The sequence below is a fragment of the Ziziphus jujuba genome, chromosome 5 (genome assembly GCF_031755915.1).
Source record: "Ziziphus jujuba cultivar Dongzao chromosome 5, ASM3175591v1".
Classification (NCBI taxonomy): domain Eukaryota; kingdom Viridiplantae; phylum Streptophyta; class Magnoliopsida; order Rosales; family Rhamnaceae; genus Ziziphus; species Ziziphus jujuba.
This window is the reverse complement of record NC_083383.1, coordinates 5,237,566-5,254,537: the sequence shown is the minus strand read 5'-3', so window position 1 is coordinate 5,254,537 and position 16,972 is coordinate 5,237,566. Positions and strand designations below refer to the sequence as shown.

General features: G+C 33.7%; 1 pseudogene; it reads left to right on the top strand.

The window, feature by feature from the left end:
- The window catches only part of LOC125420098 (photosystem II CP47 reaction center protein-like), a 29,420-nt pseudogene that overhangs the window by 8,926 nt on the left and 3,522 nt on the right, over positions 1-16,972 (top strand).

Here is a 16,972-nt window from a genome sequence, read left to right as displayed (position 1 = left end):
GACGACCTACTCCTAAACCCGTATTATATCAGCCCGGATCTAATTATGTTCAAGTTCTAATGGTCACCTTGACCCCTAACCAACCTGTGATTAGAAACCTTGGTATATAATGAAGATGCCATAATAGGTGATGGAAGGCCTATTGATAAGCCAAACTAAAACACCCATTCACTAATGGTGTTTTAGCTGTTCAAAAGAACAAAGAGAATTAAATCTCAAAAATGATTTTCTGTATAAAAGTCAAGCTTCATTCTTATTGAAAAATAAGCCTTTAAATAGGCTAAGATTACAAAGCAAAAACCCTAAAAAAATTAATTCAAAACCAGACTCAAAGTGTGGAGAAAAAGAAAGTAGAGAAAAGGAAAGTAGAGAAAAGGACAGTGCCTAATTTTTCCTGGTTTCTTAAACTAATTTGGATTAATTAATTCCTTTATTATTAATCCCTTTATTTTGAACTGGGAATTAATTAGTTTACAATTAAAATACTAAAATAATAACTTTCCTAAACTTATTTGTCAAGCAAATAAATAAATAAATATAAAAATAAATGACTAATTTCCTAAAACAAAAAGTCAAAATCAAATTAGGAAACCAAAATACTAGCTTTTTGACTAAGTTGACTTTGACCAATCTTTGACCAATTTGAACTCTAAATCAGCTTCAATATGCTTTGTAGGATGCCAAATAAGCTGAATATGAAGTCCCACACATTGCCCATGCTTGGAAGAGGAAGAAAAAACCAACTCAGCAAAATACAGTAAAGCCAGCATAAAATACAGTAAAAAAAAGGCCAAATTTGAAGCTGTCCGTACAACCCCTTTTTGAATGCCTTTGAAGCTTCCTTGACTTGATTCCATATCCTCTTAGACATATGTATTGAATCGATAAATAGTTGGAACCATTTCATGCTGCCCGTTGTCCATATTTGCACCAAAACTGCTACCCGGGTCCGTATCGGCTTCCACCACTTGGATGCTTAGAATAGGCTTTGTATGTTCAAGTATGGATAAGCTCTGTTGAGAATTGATTACCCCCTGTATAAATGTTCCCAGGTTGTCCTTAAATCTCTTAATTCGAGCTTTTGTGATTGGCCTGGTCTTCATCCGTGTCGGGTTAGCACCCCAACGGGTTATTGGTTGAGTGGGCTTGAGCGGAATCACATCATTTTTTTTTATTATCTGTTTGAATTTATTTTTTATTTTTATTTTTTATTTTTGAGAAAAACCAGCCATACAAGTAGTTTCCTATGGTGGCCGAAATTCTCACTGCTTTCCTAATCTAATTTGGATTAATTAATTCCTTTATTCTGAATTAGGAATTAATTAATTTACAATTGAAATACTAAAATAATAACTTTCCTAAACTTATTTGTCCAGCAAATAAATAAATGAAAATCAAAATAAAAGACTAATTTCCTAAAACAAAAAGGCAAAATCAAATTAGGAAACCAAAATACTAGCTTTTTGACTAAGTTGACTTTGACCAATCTTTGATCAATTTGAACTCCAAATCAGCTTCAATATGCTTTTTAGGATGCCAAATAAGCTGAATATGAAGTCCCACACATTTCCCATGCTTGGAAGAGAAAGAAAAAGCCAACTTAGCAAAATACAATAAAGCCAGCACAAAATACATTAAAAAAAGGCCAAATTTGAAGCTGTCCATTCAACCCCTTTTTGAATGCTTTTGAAGCTGCCTTGACTTGATTCCATATCCTCTTAGACATATGTATTGAATCCATAGCTAGTTTTAACCATTTCATACTGCCCGTTGTCCATATTTGGACCAAAACTGCTACCCGGGTCCGTATCGGCTTCCACCACTTGGATGCTTAGAATAGGCTTTGTATCTTCAAGTATGGATAAGCTCTGTTGAGAATTGATTACCCCCTGTATAAATGCTCCTAGGTTGTCCTTAAATCTCTTAATTTGAGCTCTTGTGATTGGCTTGGTCTTCATCCGTGTCGGGTTAGCACCCCAGCGAATTCTCGGTTAAGTGGGTTCGGGCGGAATCACATCATAAGTGTTTTCTCTATTATTGGCTTTAGGCTCAAAATTGAGGATCAGGTAAAATGTGAATCTGATGGTTCCTTGGTTTCCAATAACATATGAAGGAGATTATCATATTCTCAAGATTCAATTAGATGTTCCATTTTAAAAAAATACTTTTTTGGTTGGAAAAATGTTTTTTGTAGGAATTTTATTTTTTTTCATTTTTGGGAATTGGTTACTTGTCCAGTAACAAGTAACAATGGTAGATAGTATTCAAAGAAAGAAAAAAGAAAAATAAAAACAAATACTCGCAATATATGCATTGGTGTTGTATTAGACCCAAAAGAAGGGGTTGTTCTTGATCTAATTACAAGGATGGGGCTATGTAATATGGAAAGACAAAATATTTGATCATACGAGACTTTTTTTCTTTTCATTCAATAGATTATGTGAATGAACCTACTGCTGAATCTAATCAGTTCAATTTCAATTTAAAGTAAATATAAATAAAAGGCATTTTCATTACAAGATAAGATCACTTACCATTATAAAAAAAAATGGATTAGTCGATACAATAAAAAAAGATTAAACTATAAAAATTTTTCTCATTTTTTTTTTTCCATAGTCATTCAAAGAAACTTTCATTTTTTGAATGAAGTTCTAAAACAAAGTTTATTACTTTAATATTAATAATATTAATAATATTTATAATAATAAAATATTTATAATAATAATTAATATTCTATATCTATATACTATAGATATATATTGGTTATTATTGTTCTAATTACTATTCTATTAGTTACTAGTTTACTTAACTCAAGAGTTGCTCAAGGAATCTGTTGATTCCAACTTTCAGGAGGGGTAGATGTCCTAGATGATGAATTGATTTCTTACCTATGTTACTCTATTTTTGTCAGTACCATCTATAATTATAATAATTGCTGAATCTTTAAATTGAACTTATCCTTTCAATTGGTATTTTTGCTTATCCTCATATCTTTCAAAAATGGAAACTTAGGGAAGTGCTTTATAAACATATGTATAAATTTATCCTCTTCATGCTTACTATAACTAGTTATTTCGGTTTTCTACTAGCAGATTTGACTATAACCTCAGCTCTATTTATCGGTCTAAACAAAATACGACTTATTTGAAATTAATTGCATGAACCATTCCTTAAAAAAAACCTTTCAGTGGTAGTTCATATATTTTATAGTTCCTTGCCCGGTCAATTTCCAATTCTTGGTCATTGAGATTCATGGGTAACACGGATTAATATTTAAGGATAGAATAGATATATTTTCTCCGTTCAAAGAAATTGAAATGATTGAAGTTTTTCTATTTGGAATTGTCTTAGGTCCAATTCCTATTACCTTGCCTGGATTATTCATAACTGTATATTTACAATACAGACGTGGTGATCAATTGGACCTTTGATTAATTAACATCTATTTTTTTTTTTTATTGACCTCCTCTTTTCTTTTTCTTTAATCTGTAGGAGGTCAAATTAAGATTTCTGTTCAAGTATTTCAGTGTAATTTTCAACCATACAAATAACAAGAATATAATCACACTTTGTAGGATTTGAACCTATGACATCGGGTTTTGGAGACCCACGTTCTACCGAACGGAACTAGGAGCGCTCTATTATCACAAAAATAATTTTCTGACCCAATTTGTCCTGCATGTATATACTATCATAAAAATTATAATAAAATTAAAGATTGATTTAGTAGATCCAATTTTAATCAATTTCAATTGATCCCTCGTTACTGCCTATAAGTAATAGGGATGATAGGATTTGAACCCGTGACATTTTGTACCCAAAACAAACGTGCTACCAAAGCTGTGCTTCATCCCTTTCAATTGGCTACAGTGTCATTGTAGAGAATCTCTGTCTTGTTTTCCACATATTTATTTCTTCCATTAATATACATAAACTATCTTGCTATTTCTTCTTTTTTGTCTCATATATCATATAACATATAATAATAAAAGACTTATATTATATACGTATTAAGTAAAGATAAAACCCACCGTAAAGTAAAAAAAATAAAAAAATTGAATATCTTTTGGGAATTCTTAGGTAGAAGTAAAAAGGGACTTATTTTTTTGTTTTAAGTAAAGGAATATCAACTATCTACTGTACTGCCTACTGTACTGAATCTTTGTACATTTCAAGTCAAGTCATACATTTCAATTTCAATTAGGGATTCTACCTACAAATACAAGTGGCTAGTCATTAACTACACATACACATCAGGTCATATGTGTATTACCATTACGTAATATATTTTGGAATAAAATTACAATAACAAATAAAGAATGAGCATTTTCAATGCAAGATCTAAAAACATACCTCTCCGTGGCACTGGTAGTAAGTCCTCTATGATTCGGGTCTTTAGCGGGTTTATTGATAGAGATCAATCGTTTATTTCTGGATGCATTGATATTTCCTTTTTTTTTCATTCTAGTTAGTGAGATTGAAGGGGGGGGGGGGGGGGAAGAAGATTAAAGATACAATCAAATATATGTGACTAATCCCTCTCCTTCTTTTCTTTATATATATATTTTTATTAATGGAAATATGATGGCCGTAGCAACAATATCATACAAGATACTTAAATGAAATACTGTACAGCCATTTGTATTTATTATAAAGTGTAAATTAAATAGAGTTAGAAATCATTATATTTCTTATTACTATTATAGTGATTATTGATTGATTGAAATTGAAAGGAAATCTTTCATAATTTTATTTCGAGTTAGCAACTTCTATTTTGTTTTTTTGTTTTTTGTTCCTTTCTTCTTCCCTTTAGATTGGAAAATAAAAAAATGGAGTCAGTCAAAATCCCAAAGGAGGTTCATGGCCAAGGGTAAAGATGTACGAGTAATAGTTATTTTGGAATGTACCGCTTGTGTTCAAAACCGTGTTTATAAAAAATCAATGGGCATTTCTAGATATATTACTCAAAAGAATTGACATAATACGCCTGATCGATTGGAATTGAGAAAATTATATACCTTTTGTTGCAAACATATGGTTCACAATGAAATAAAGAAATAGATCAAACTGATCGCCTCTATGTCCGCCTTCCAATCCAAGGAAGGTGAAAAATGACATATTATATATAACATAACCATTTCTATAACATATATTAAATATAAACAAATCTTATTTATTAATTAATTCAAAATCATTTTTTATCATTTTTGTTTTGATCCGATTGAAATATGAGTAGGATTTTTGGGATAAGGAATAAACAAACCATGGATAAATCCAAGCGATTCTTTCTTAAATCCAAGCGATCTTTTCATAGGCGTTTGCCCTCGATCCAATTAGGAGATCGAATTGATTATCGAAACATGGGTTTAATTAGTCGATTTATTAGCGAACAAGGAAAAATATTATCTAGACAGGTGAATAAATTGACTTTAAAACATCAACGATTAATTACCGTCGCTATAAAATAAGCTCATATTTTATCTTCGTTACCATTTCTTAATAATGAGAAACAATTTGAAAGAAGCGAGTCGACCACTCGAACTGCTGGTCTGCGAACTAAAAATATATAACTCTTCAATTGAATCAAAATAAAATTCCAATCCGAACTCAAATTCGAATTTACATTTTGTTCAAAAGTTTTGAGAATCCAAGTTTGATTTTTGTGTCCTAAGAAAAAAATAATTGGGAAAGAATAATAAATCTTTTTTTATTGAACGTGTTTGCTCATTTTGACAACTTTCTCATAGGATGATATTTTATCATACTAATATCTACTCTACCTTCCAGGAGTTCATTCTCTTGGGAACTCCATTTAAAGCCTTCCAATGGATTCCTTCCAATCTCCTTATTTTATGATCCCATTAGAAATCATATAAAAACATATCCTATTTAATATAGCTATTTGTGCAAGTATTTTACGATTAAGAAGCAATTGCCTCTTGTACAAATTATGTATTAGTCTACTATAACTATAGCGTACATTATTGTCTCGAATTTTGCCTTTATCTGAGTGATCCCCAAACACCGAAAAAGCTCTTTTGCCTATCTCTATCCCGATGAGCTGAAACCATGCTCTTATTTTCTGTTAAGTAATAGTCTGACTAAGTCTTGAATGAGCCCCTCGAAAGCTTGAGGCAAATAAACAAATTTTTGTTCTACTTTTCTTTCAATTATTTCCTTTCCCTTTCGTAGTCTATTAATAATAAAACAGATTCTTCCAATGTATAAAACAAAATTCCAATGACTTTTGGTACTATAACCTTCTCGACCATGATTTTTTTTATAAGCTTTCACCTTAAAATATTAAATTTTTTTGATACCTAGTATAAAAAAAACATAATAAATCAAAAAGGTAGTAAATATAAATGGGTATAGTGGGTTCCATCATTTCTATGATTTCTTCATAAATGGTGAGGTCCTCTCTATACACCAGAGCCCCTTCTTTCATTTAATGAATGTTACTGTTAACTTGTACAATTCACACTCTTTGGCTCTACCCATAATTATCTAGTAATAGGTCTTTCACAATGAAACTCACCGATACAATAATGGTGTTTAATTATGAAGATTAAGGGGTAGCTGACCCTGTTAATCCGTTATTGTAAGAGTCAAGAATAAAGGCATAACCTTTCGGCCTTTTAAATCGGATTTCCATGCTTAATGGATACCATTTTCTACCAATGGAGAATTCTTTCTCGTAGTAAATTAAAATTTGAAATGATTGGGTTTGGTACCAATGAAAACCATAAATTTGATAACTCAATAGAAAGATATGCTAGATCTTTTTTTATTTTTAGATTTACCTTTTTAGTTTTAGATAGTAAATGGGCTTCTTTCATTCTATCCTATTCATTGGTCCTGATCGCTAATATTGGACCAATTGTTTTCTTTCTTTTGGCCTAGCACATTATCTGAACGAGTCGCACATACACCCTAGTGCATGTTCCTAGCCACTGAGGACATCCTCGAAGAGCAGGAGATTTCGTGTCATTTTTTATTGACTGTCTTGTGTTTCTAATAAGTTGTTTAATAGTTGGCATGTTGAATCATATACATAAGAGATGGTTTAGATCGATCCTAACCAGATGATTATGAATCATTTATACATTAATGGATTAATTTATATATATTAATAGATTAATTATTAATTGATAGAATATTAAACCCGGTAAAACCCCTGTTCTATTAGTTTTAGTTTTTTTATTTTTTTTTAACTGCTACACAATCAACAATTCCATGAGCTTCGGCTTCTGTTGCTGACATAAAAATGTCTCTTTCTATGTCTTCAGAAACAACGCATAAAGGCTTGCCTATTCTTCGTACATAAGCCATTGTGACAGTTTCGCGTAACTTTACTAGTTCTTCCACTCCCATGACAAATTCTCCTGTCTGTGCCTCATAAAAAGAACTAGTAGGTTGATGCATCATTACCCTAATAATATAACATAATAGATAGTTCCTCTATCATGCATGATGAAAGTCGAAGAGATAAAGAATAATAAAAGAAAAAGTACGAAAAAAAAGATAGAATTGAACAACCGTACAAGCATCTTTTGCGCATTGCATACGGCTCTAAAAGGGAATTCACTTTTTCCTTTTTTTCTTACATCGAGGAAATAGATAAAAAAATAAAAAAAATTGAAAAAATATATATAGAGTTTGTCAAATTCACATAGGTAAATGATCCACTAACCACCCTTCCTTTTGGAGTAGTTAAAAAATACTATGATGGCTCCGTTGCTTTATTATTTCGTCTGCTATTTAGCAATCCCAAAGTTTTCTTTTTTTTTCAATACAAATAAACAAGATTTTTTTTACTTATTTATTTTTTTATTATTAGTTTTTTTTTTCGTATTCTTTCATAACATAAATATTGTTATCTTCGGTGTGCAAACAAAATTGGAAATATGCTGAAATAGGTCTCCCGTTAGGTCAGATAAAATTGGAAATACCCTTTTTTTATCTCATACAACTCTTTTGATACATAATATAAGTATTTTGAAATTTTTTTCTTTTTATATCGAATTCGAAATGCGATGCAATTATATTCATATTTCCTATAGTGTGAAGGCATAGTCCTCGTTTTTTTCTCTGAAATCCAATAAAAAACTCGTTGGCGCAAAGCTTGAGGGAATGCTAGACGTTTGGTAATTTCTCCTCTGACTAGAATAAAAGATGCCATTGAAGCAACTAATCCCATGCATATTGTCTGTTTATCTAGTCGCACAAATTGCATAGTATCATAAATTGCTACTCGGGGTGTTAGCCACCTGCTAGGAGAGTTTACAAACAAATACAGATCTTTGGTATCGCCCTCTATACTGAGATATACCATAAGACCAATAAGTTGATTCGAGATCTCGTTATCAACTGGTTCACCTAAAAAAAGTAATCTTTCTCGATAAAGTCGGTTGATTGGGATAAAATTGTATCCCTTACGAACCGTACATGCACCTTTTCATGCATACGGTTCAACACAAATTGAGAAAAAAAAAAGAATCAATGTGTAGATTCTAGCTTTCTTTATTTTGTTATATTCATAGCAGGCTTTTTTTAACTTGTAACAAAAGGGGGCTTTTTCTTTCATGTTTCAAGAAAGATGAGTTTTGGCCTGTTTTAATTTATATATAAATTAAAAACCTATAAATAAAAAAAATTCACTAAACTTAATGGACTAACTTCTCATTGATGTATTGTTTCATCAGGATCCAATCCAAATCACGATGTAATTTTCTTGTTCCTAAACGGTCTTCTTCAACTTTTTTTAGGTTTAGGCTCTACTTCGAGTAAAGATCTGCCCGATTTGAATTTGCACATATAGGACAAATGCCCCAATACCACGTCTTTTTGCTACGACTTCCCTTTTTTTTTTTTTAATTCCATGTCTCCCGCAAAATAGCAATTATTCAGTGCATTCATCACATTACTTGATTGATTAACAGCTTGAGATCATTATTATATATCATCATTAGATATTGTAAGTGGAAAATCTTTATAAATAGAATATGATATAAGTGGTAATCATAGAGATATTACCAATTGGTTTTTTTTTTTTTTAAATGGAGCCTTATATTTATATTATATTTCATTTTTTTGGTCTAACCAAGCCAACCATAAATTATAAATTATTATAATTAAGAATATTAATCTGTATACCCCCCTAAAAAATAGATTGAATTGCATTTCATTGTATTTCACGCTCCAAATTTTTGATGATTCAACCAACTTTTCTTGGGTGAAAGAGAGGATATCTTGATCGAGTAAGAGAACAGGGAAATACCATATGACCAAATATATCTGAGAAGTCTCACTATATGTCAATCCACGATGCATCTTCCTCTCTAGGGTTTCGAAAAGGAACTTTTGGAGCACAAATAGTGATGCGAACCCCCCCGAGGTCACACCACCGACAACTCGCTGGGGTACTGATCCGATACGGATGAAGACTGGACCGATCACTAGGGTTCAAGCTAAGAGGTTTAAGGATAACCTTGCTGCCTTTATCCAGAAAGTAATTCATTCTCAAAAGGGCTTGTCCATACATGAAGATAAAAGACCTGTTTTAAGTATCCAAGTGGTGGAGATACCCATACATCGGACATTTTATATCAGACACCCTTGCCTTGGACATCGGAGCCTTGCCTCGGACATCTGATCTCGGACTTCGGACATCGGATATAACTTAGCTCGAACAGACACCAGTTAGCTCGGCCAGACACAACTTAGCTCGGACAGACATCAATTAGCTCAGCCAGACACAAATTAGCTCGGACAAACATAAGTTAGCTCGGATAGGCCATAAGTTAGCTCGAACATCAGGTAGACATAAGTTAGCTCGGTTGAAGACATAATTCAGCCTAGATGTCAAAGTCAACTTGTTACCTAATTTGCGATTGACTTTCTTTCTTTTTGGGTTTTTTTATTTATTTATTTTCTTGACAACTAACTTTAGGAAGGTTTTTATTTTATTCTTTCCATTGTAAATTAATTAATTCCTAATTTAATATAAAGGAATTAATTAATCAAACTTAGATTAGGAAAGGAAGTACAGTTTCGGCCAACTAGGTTTCTTTATGTGTGTGGCCGGTTTTACCTAAGGTTTTTAGGGTTTATTTTGTTTATTTCAAATCCTATTTAAAGGCTTATTTTTCAATATGAATACAACTCTGATTTGATTAAGAAAATACTTGTGAGATTAATTATCTCTTTGTTCATTGAGAACACCTAAAACACCATTAGAGAATTGGTTGTTTTATCTTGACTTATCAATAGGTTTTCCATCCCCTGTTGTGGCGTCTACATTATACCAATGTTTCTAACCACAGGTTGGTTAGGGGTTGAGGTCCATTCCATTATAACTTGAACTTAATTGAGATCCGGACTAATATAATACGGATTTAGGAGCAGGTCATCCTAGGTTCGTATCATTTGGTATCAGAGCTAAATTTTGTTCAGGTTTGATCTACCTTTATTTGCTTTATTTGTTTTTGTGTTATTCTGCAATTTTAACATTAGGTTGAGGTTGCATCCATCCCATACACGTTCTGCATTTAAAAAAAAATAAAAATTCATTCCTAGTTGAATTAGGATTTCCTAGTTTTGTCGTATTTTTGTTTCCTAGTTTGTTGGTAGTCTTTTATCATTGTTCTTGTTAATTTGGTTTTTGTTGATTTTTCTTTGCTGTTTTAGGCTTAACTATTTGCATTCATCCATTCAAAAAAAAAAAAAAAGAAAAAAAGAAAAAAAAGGAGCTTACGGCAACATTTAAAAAAAAAAAAAAACTGCACATTTGTGTTTATTTGGAGATCATGGGTTTGGTGAATTTTTGGAGTTGGAACTGCAAATTTGTTGTTTATTCTTGCTACTGCAGTTGTTTTATGTTCTGTGAGTGAAAAAAAAAAAAGAAGAAGAAATCCAAATATTATAAAAATATATATATATATATTGGTTTGTTGAAAATTGGTGTTGCAGTTTGTTGCTGGAAATTTCTTGTAGCTGCTACTGTGTTGGTTATTTATTTCATATTTGGAGTTTCTGGAGAGTTATGTTTGCTGCTGGATACTTGATTTTGAGTGCTAAATTATTTGGATTAAAAATAGTTAAAGGATTTGATACAAAAACTTGAATTACAAAGAACAACAACCAACAACTATTCTATATCTAGTCCAGTTCTTCAAAATTCCAAAGTTTTCTCATTAATTTGCTTTATTTTGTCTAGAAAAATCGAAAATAGGTATTTTCATTCCGTTCGGTATTTGTTTATTTTTGCTTACTGTTTTGTTGATAAGTTTAATTAAAACATACTAGTGATCTAATTGCTGTTTTGTGGGTGTTTTAATTAGAACTTTGAGATAATTCATTGAGTGGAAAAAGGCAAGAGTGTGTGAGCTTAAAAGAGGGTAAAAGCCGAAACTAGTGTGCAAACACGAGTGTCGAGATCTTGTTTGAGTGAAACACATGAGGGAGTGAATATTGTGAGGGTTTATTTTATTTTTTTGCATTATTATACTAACATGACAGAATCAAGAATGAGGAGAGGAGATCCACCTTTGAGGATCAATGAGGAGGAGTCCGTAGCATTCCATGGCGATGCCCGTGCTACCAGGAGTTGAGAACAAGTGGACATGGGAGCTGTTTTGGAGTCAATACAGCGGGTTAGTGCTCAAGTTGAGCATGTGAATCAAAGAGTGGGAAGATTACAAGCCTCACAAGGAATGCCAAATATAAGAAATAGGCAATAATTCCATGGAGGGCGAGGATGAGGACGAGGAGGTCGCGAGAGACCGAGAGAGGAATTTGATGAGGAGCCATTCGATGGAGACTTTGAAGAAGGTATGGATGAAACTTTTGCTGTCCAAGATAAAGCTGGCCATGGAAGATATAGGAGGGAAGATACAGATGATGATTTGGGAAATATCAAGGTTAACATCCCACCTTTTATGGGTAAAAGTGATCCCGAAGCTTATTTGGAGTGGGAAAGAAAAAATGGAGATGATTTTTTACTGCCACAACTATTCGGAAGGTAAGAAGGTGAAGTTGGCAGCAATGGAGTTTGGCCATTATGCACTCCAATGGTGGACAAATGAGCAAAGCACCCGAAGGGGAGTTGGTGATGACTTGATTATAACATGGCGACAAATGAAAGGAGCCATGAGAAAGCGATTTGTGCCATCCCATTACCATAGGTTGCTACATTAAAGGCTTCAATCTTTGTCTCAAGGAAGTAGGTCCGTGGAGGATTATTACAAAGAGATGGAGATGTTAATGATGAGGCTGAATATGAACGAGGATAGGGAGGCAACAATGGCAAGATTTTTGGAGGGTTAAACCGTGACATTGCCAACCAACTTGAGTTACAACAATATTGGAGATGTCAAGACGAGGGGTGTTAGCACACGGTTTAGAGGAGTCTCTAGCAGTGGAAGGACAAGTTCAAGTGGCTGGAAAAACAATTCTACTTATGAAAGCAAGCTGAAGCCGAAGCTTGGTGAAGAAGCTACTAACCGGCCAAGAAGAGAACTTAAAGTCGAATCTGCCCAAGCCATTAAAGGTGAAATTATTAGTTTCAAGTGCCAAGGAAGAGGACATATAGCCAGCCAATGCCCGAATAGAAGGATAATGGTAATTAAGGGTAATGGAGAGGTGGAATCTGAGAGTGAGGCTAGTAGGGCTGAAACTGAGCAAGAGAAGGATTGCAATGAAGATGAAGCCGAACCTGTAGATACATCTAATGCTGAGTTGAGCTTGGTTTCAAGGAGAGCACTTGCTGTCTACAAAGATGAAGAGCAGATACAAAGAGAAAACATCTTCCACACTCGCTGCTAAATACAAGGTAAAATTTGTAGCATGATTATAGATAGTGGGAGTTGTACCAATGTGATAAGTAATCTTGTAGTTGATAAATTAGGCTTGAAAACAATTAAACATCCAGAAACCTATAGGTTACAATGGTTAAATGATAGTGGTGAGATGAGGGTAAACAAACAAGCCAAAGTAAAATTTAGTATAGGTAGATATGAGGATGTAGTCTTATGTGATATTGTTCCCATGATTGCTGGACATATACTACTAGGTAGGCCATGGCGATTTGATAAAGATGCTACTCATTTTGGTCGAGAAAATAGTATTGTTTTCAAGTTTAAAGGGAAGAAGGTCAAGCTGGAACCATTATCTCCTAAAGAAGTTTACAAAGACCAATTACAAATGCAACAAAGAAGAGAAGCCGAAAAGCTCAAGGAAAAAGAAAGTATGGCACCAACGGCTTCACCATCCTCTCAAGGAGGTAAGAATGAGGTTGCTGACCAAGGTAAGGTTTCTAAGACTCATATTAAGTGGAAAGATCAAGGAAAAACCGAAAGAGAGGGGAAAGAAAGTGGCAAACCCTAGAGCATGGAGGAGGAAGAGAAATCCGAAGGTTTGCGCCAATCCAAGGGAAAAAAAGAAAAAGAAAGAAAAGAAAGATTAAGCAGCAATTTTTATTTGATTTTAGGGGATATTAATAAGGTTATTGAGTGTAAGAAACCTTTGCTGTTCATGATTTATAAAGAAAATTATTTTAATGATCAAACTAACTTTGAAGAACTTGAATTGCCAAGTTCAATGATTTCTCTTTTGAAGGAGTTTGGAGATGTCTTCCCAAATGAAATCCCAAGTGGATTACCACCTATTCGAGGGATAGAACATCAAATTGACTTTATTCCAGGGGCTGCCATACCAAATAGACCAACTTATAGGAGCAATCCCGAAGAAACAAAGGAGCTGCAAAAACAGGTAAATGATTTGCTTGATAAAGGATACATTCATGTGAGTTTAAGTCCATGTGCTGTTCCTGTTTTGTTGGTACCTAAAAAGGATGGTTCTTCGAGAATGTGTGTTGATTGTAGGGCTATAAATAACATTACCATCAAATATAGGCATCCCATTCCTAGATTAGATGATATGCTTGATGAGTTGCATGGTGCTTGCATGTTTACGAAAATTGATTTTAGGAGTGGTTATCACCAAATTAGGATGAAAGAAGGTGATGAATGGAAAACCGCATTCAAAACTAAATATGGGCTGTATGAATGGTTAGGTATGCCTTTTGGATTATCCAATGCACCTAGTACTTTCATGAGGCTCATGAAGAATGTAATGCGTCCATTTATTGGTAAATTTGTGGTTGTTTATTTTGATGACATTCTAATATATAGCCAAAGTTTGGATGACCATGTGGAGCAACTTAGGCAAGTTTTGCAAGTTCTTAGAAAGGAAAGATTGTTTGCTAACATTAGAAAATGTGAATTTTGTAAAGATGAGCTTGTGTTTCTAGAATTTGTAGTAAGTGCTGCAGGAATCAAAGTTGACCAAGCTAAGGTGAAAGTAATTCAAGAGTGGCCGGTTCCTACTTCTATCACCCAAGTGAGGAGCTCTCATGGCTTGGCAAGCTTTTATAGAAGATTTGTCAAGGATTTTAGTACCATAGCAGAACCATTGAATGAAGTTGTCAAGAAGAATGTCGGCTTTAAATGGGGGGAAGTACAAGAAAAATCTATTAATTTGTTGAAAGAAAAATTATGTAACGCACCTTTGTTAGTTTTGCCAAATTTTTCTAAGACTTTTGAAATTGAGTGTGATGCTTCGGGTGTAGGTATTGGAGCTGTCTTAATGCAAGAAGGAAGACCCATAGCCTACTTTAGAGAAAAATTAAATGGAGCTGCCCTAAACTACCCGACTTATGACAAGGAGATGTATGCTTTGGTGAGGGCTTTGGAGACGTGGCAGCATTATCTCATGCCAAAGGAGTTTGTGATTCATACGGATCATGAGTCTTTGAAGCATATCAAGGGTCAAGGAAAGATCAACCAAAGGCATGCCAAGTGGATTGAATTTATTGAAACCTTTCCATATGTGATCCGCTACATAAAAGGTAAGGAAAATGTGGTTGCCAATGCATTATCCCGAAGGTATGTACTCTTTTCTACCTTAGATGCAAGATTGCTTGGATTTGTGCAATTGAAAGAACTTTATGAGCATGATAGTGACTTTGGAGAAATCTTTAGAACCTGTTTAAAACGTGGATTTAATGAATTGTACATATTTGAGGGATATTTGTGTAAGGAAAACAAACTTTGTGTGTCTAATTGTAGTATTAGGGAATTATTGATTCGGGAAGGACATGGGGGTGGTTTAATGGGTCATTTTGGTGTTTTAAAAACTTTATCCTTACTGCAAGAACATTTTTATTGGCCTAACATGAGGAGAGATATTGAGAGAATCTGTGAAAGATGTTTGAAGTGCCGAAAAACAAAATCAACATTGAAGCCGCATGGATTGTATAAGCCTTTGCCGATTCCTACCTATCCTTGGGTAAATTTGTCTATGGATTTCATTCTTGGGTTGCCTAGGTCAAGGACAGGTAAGGATTCAATATTTGTTGTAGTAGATAAGTTTTCTAAGATGGCACATTGTATTGCATGTAACAAAACTGATGATGCATCCAATATTGCTAATTTATTTTTCAAGAAAATTGTGAGATTGCATGGGATGCCAAGAACTATTGTTTCAGATAGGGATGCTTAGTTCTTAAGCTATTTTTGGAAAACTTTGTGGGCTAAATTAGGTACTAAGCTTTTATTTTCAACTACTTGTCATCCACAAACTAAAGTAGTAAATAGAACCTTGTCTACATTGTTAAGAGCATTAATTAGTAGAAATTTAAGAACTTGGGAAGAATGTTTGCCTCATGTTGAATTTGCATATAATAAGTCTTAACATTCAGCAACTAAATTTACTCCATTTGAAATTGTTTATGGTTTTAATCCTTTGACTCCATTAGATTTAGCACCTTTACCTTTAAGTGAGTGTGCAAATCTAGGTGGAAAACAAAAAGCTGATTTTGTAAAGCAGATTCATGAGAAGACACGAGCAAATATTGAGAGAAGGACCGAACAATAGTGTTAGTGCTACCTTTAATGTTGCTGATTTATCTCCTTTTGCTGCAGGTGATGACTTTGATTTGAGGACAAATCCTTTTCAAGTGGAGGTGAATGATGCAGACCCGCCCGAGGTCACACCACCGACAACTCGCTGGGGTACTGATCCGATACGGATGAAGATTGGACCGATCACTAGGGTTCAAGCTAAGAGGTTTAAGGATAACCTTGCTGCCTTTATCCAAAAAGTAATTCATTCTCAAAAGGGCTTGTCCATACCCGAAGATATAAGACCTGTTTTAAGTATCCAATTGGTGGAGGTTGATACATCGTATACTCATACATCGGACATTTTATATCGGACACCCTTGCCTCGGACATCTGATCTCGGACTTCGAACATCGGATGTAACTTAGCTCGGACAGACAACAGTTAACTCGGCCAGACACAACTTAGCTCGGATAGACATCAGTTAGCTCGGCCAGACACAAGTTAGCTCAGACAGACATAAGTTAGCTCGGTTGAAGACATAATTCAGCCTAGATGTCAAAGTCAACTCGTTACCTAATTTGCGATTGACTTTCTTTCTTTGTGGGTTTTTTTATTTATTTATTTTCTGGACAAATAACTTTAGGAAAATTTTTATTTTATTCTTTCCATTGTAAATTAATTAATTCCTAATTTAATATAAAAGAATTAATTAATCAAACTTAGATTAGGAAAGGAAGTATAGTTTCGGCCAACTAGGTTTCTTTATGTGTGTGGCCGATTTTACCTAGGGTTTTTAGGGTTTAGTTTGTTTCTTTCAAAGCCTATTTAAAGGCTTATTTTTCAATATGAATACAACTCTGATTTGATTAAGAAAACACTTGTGAGATTAATTATCTCTTTGTTCTTTGAGAACACCTAAAACACCATTAGAGAATTGGTTGTTTTAGCTTGACTTATCAATAGGTTTTCCATCCCCTATTGTGGCGTCTACATTATACCAAGGTTTCTAACCACAGGTTGGTTAGGGGTTGAGGTCCATTCCATTAGAACTTGAACTTAATTGAGAT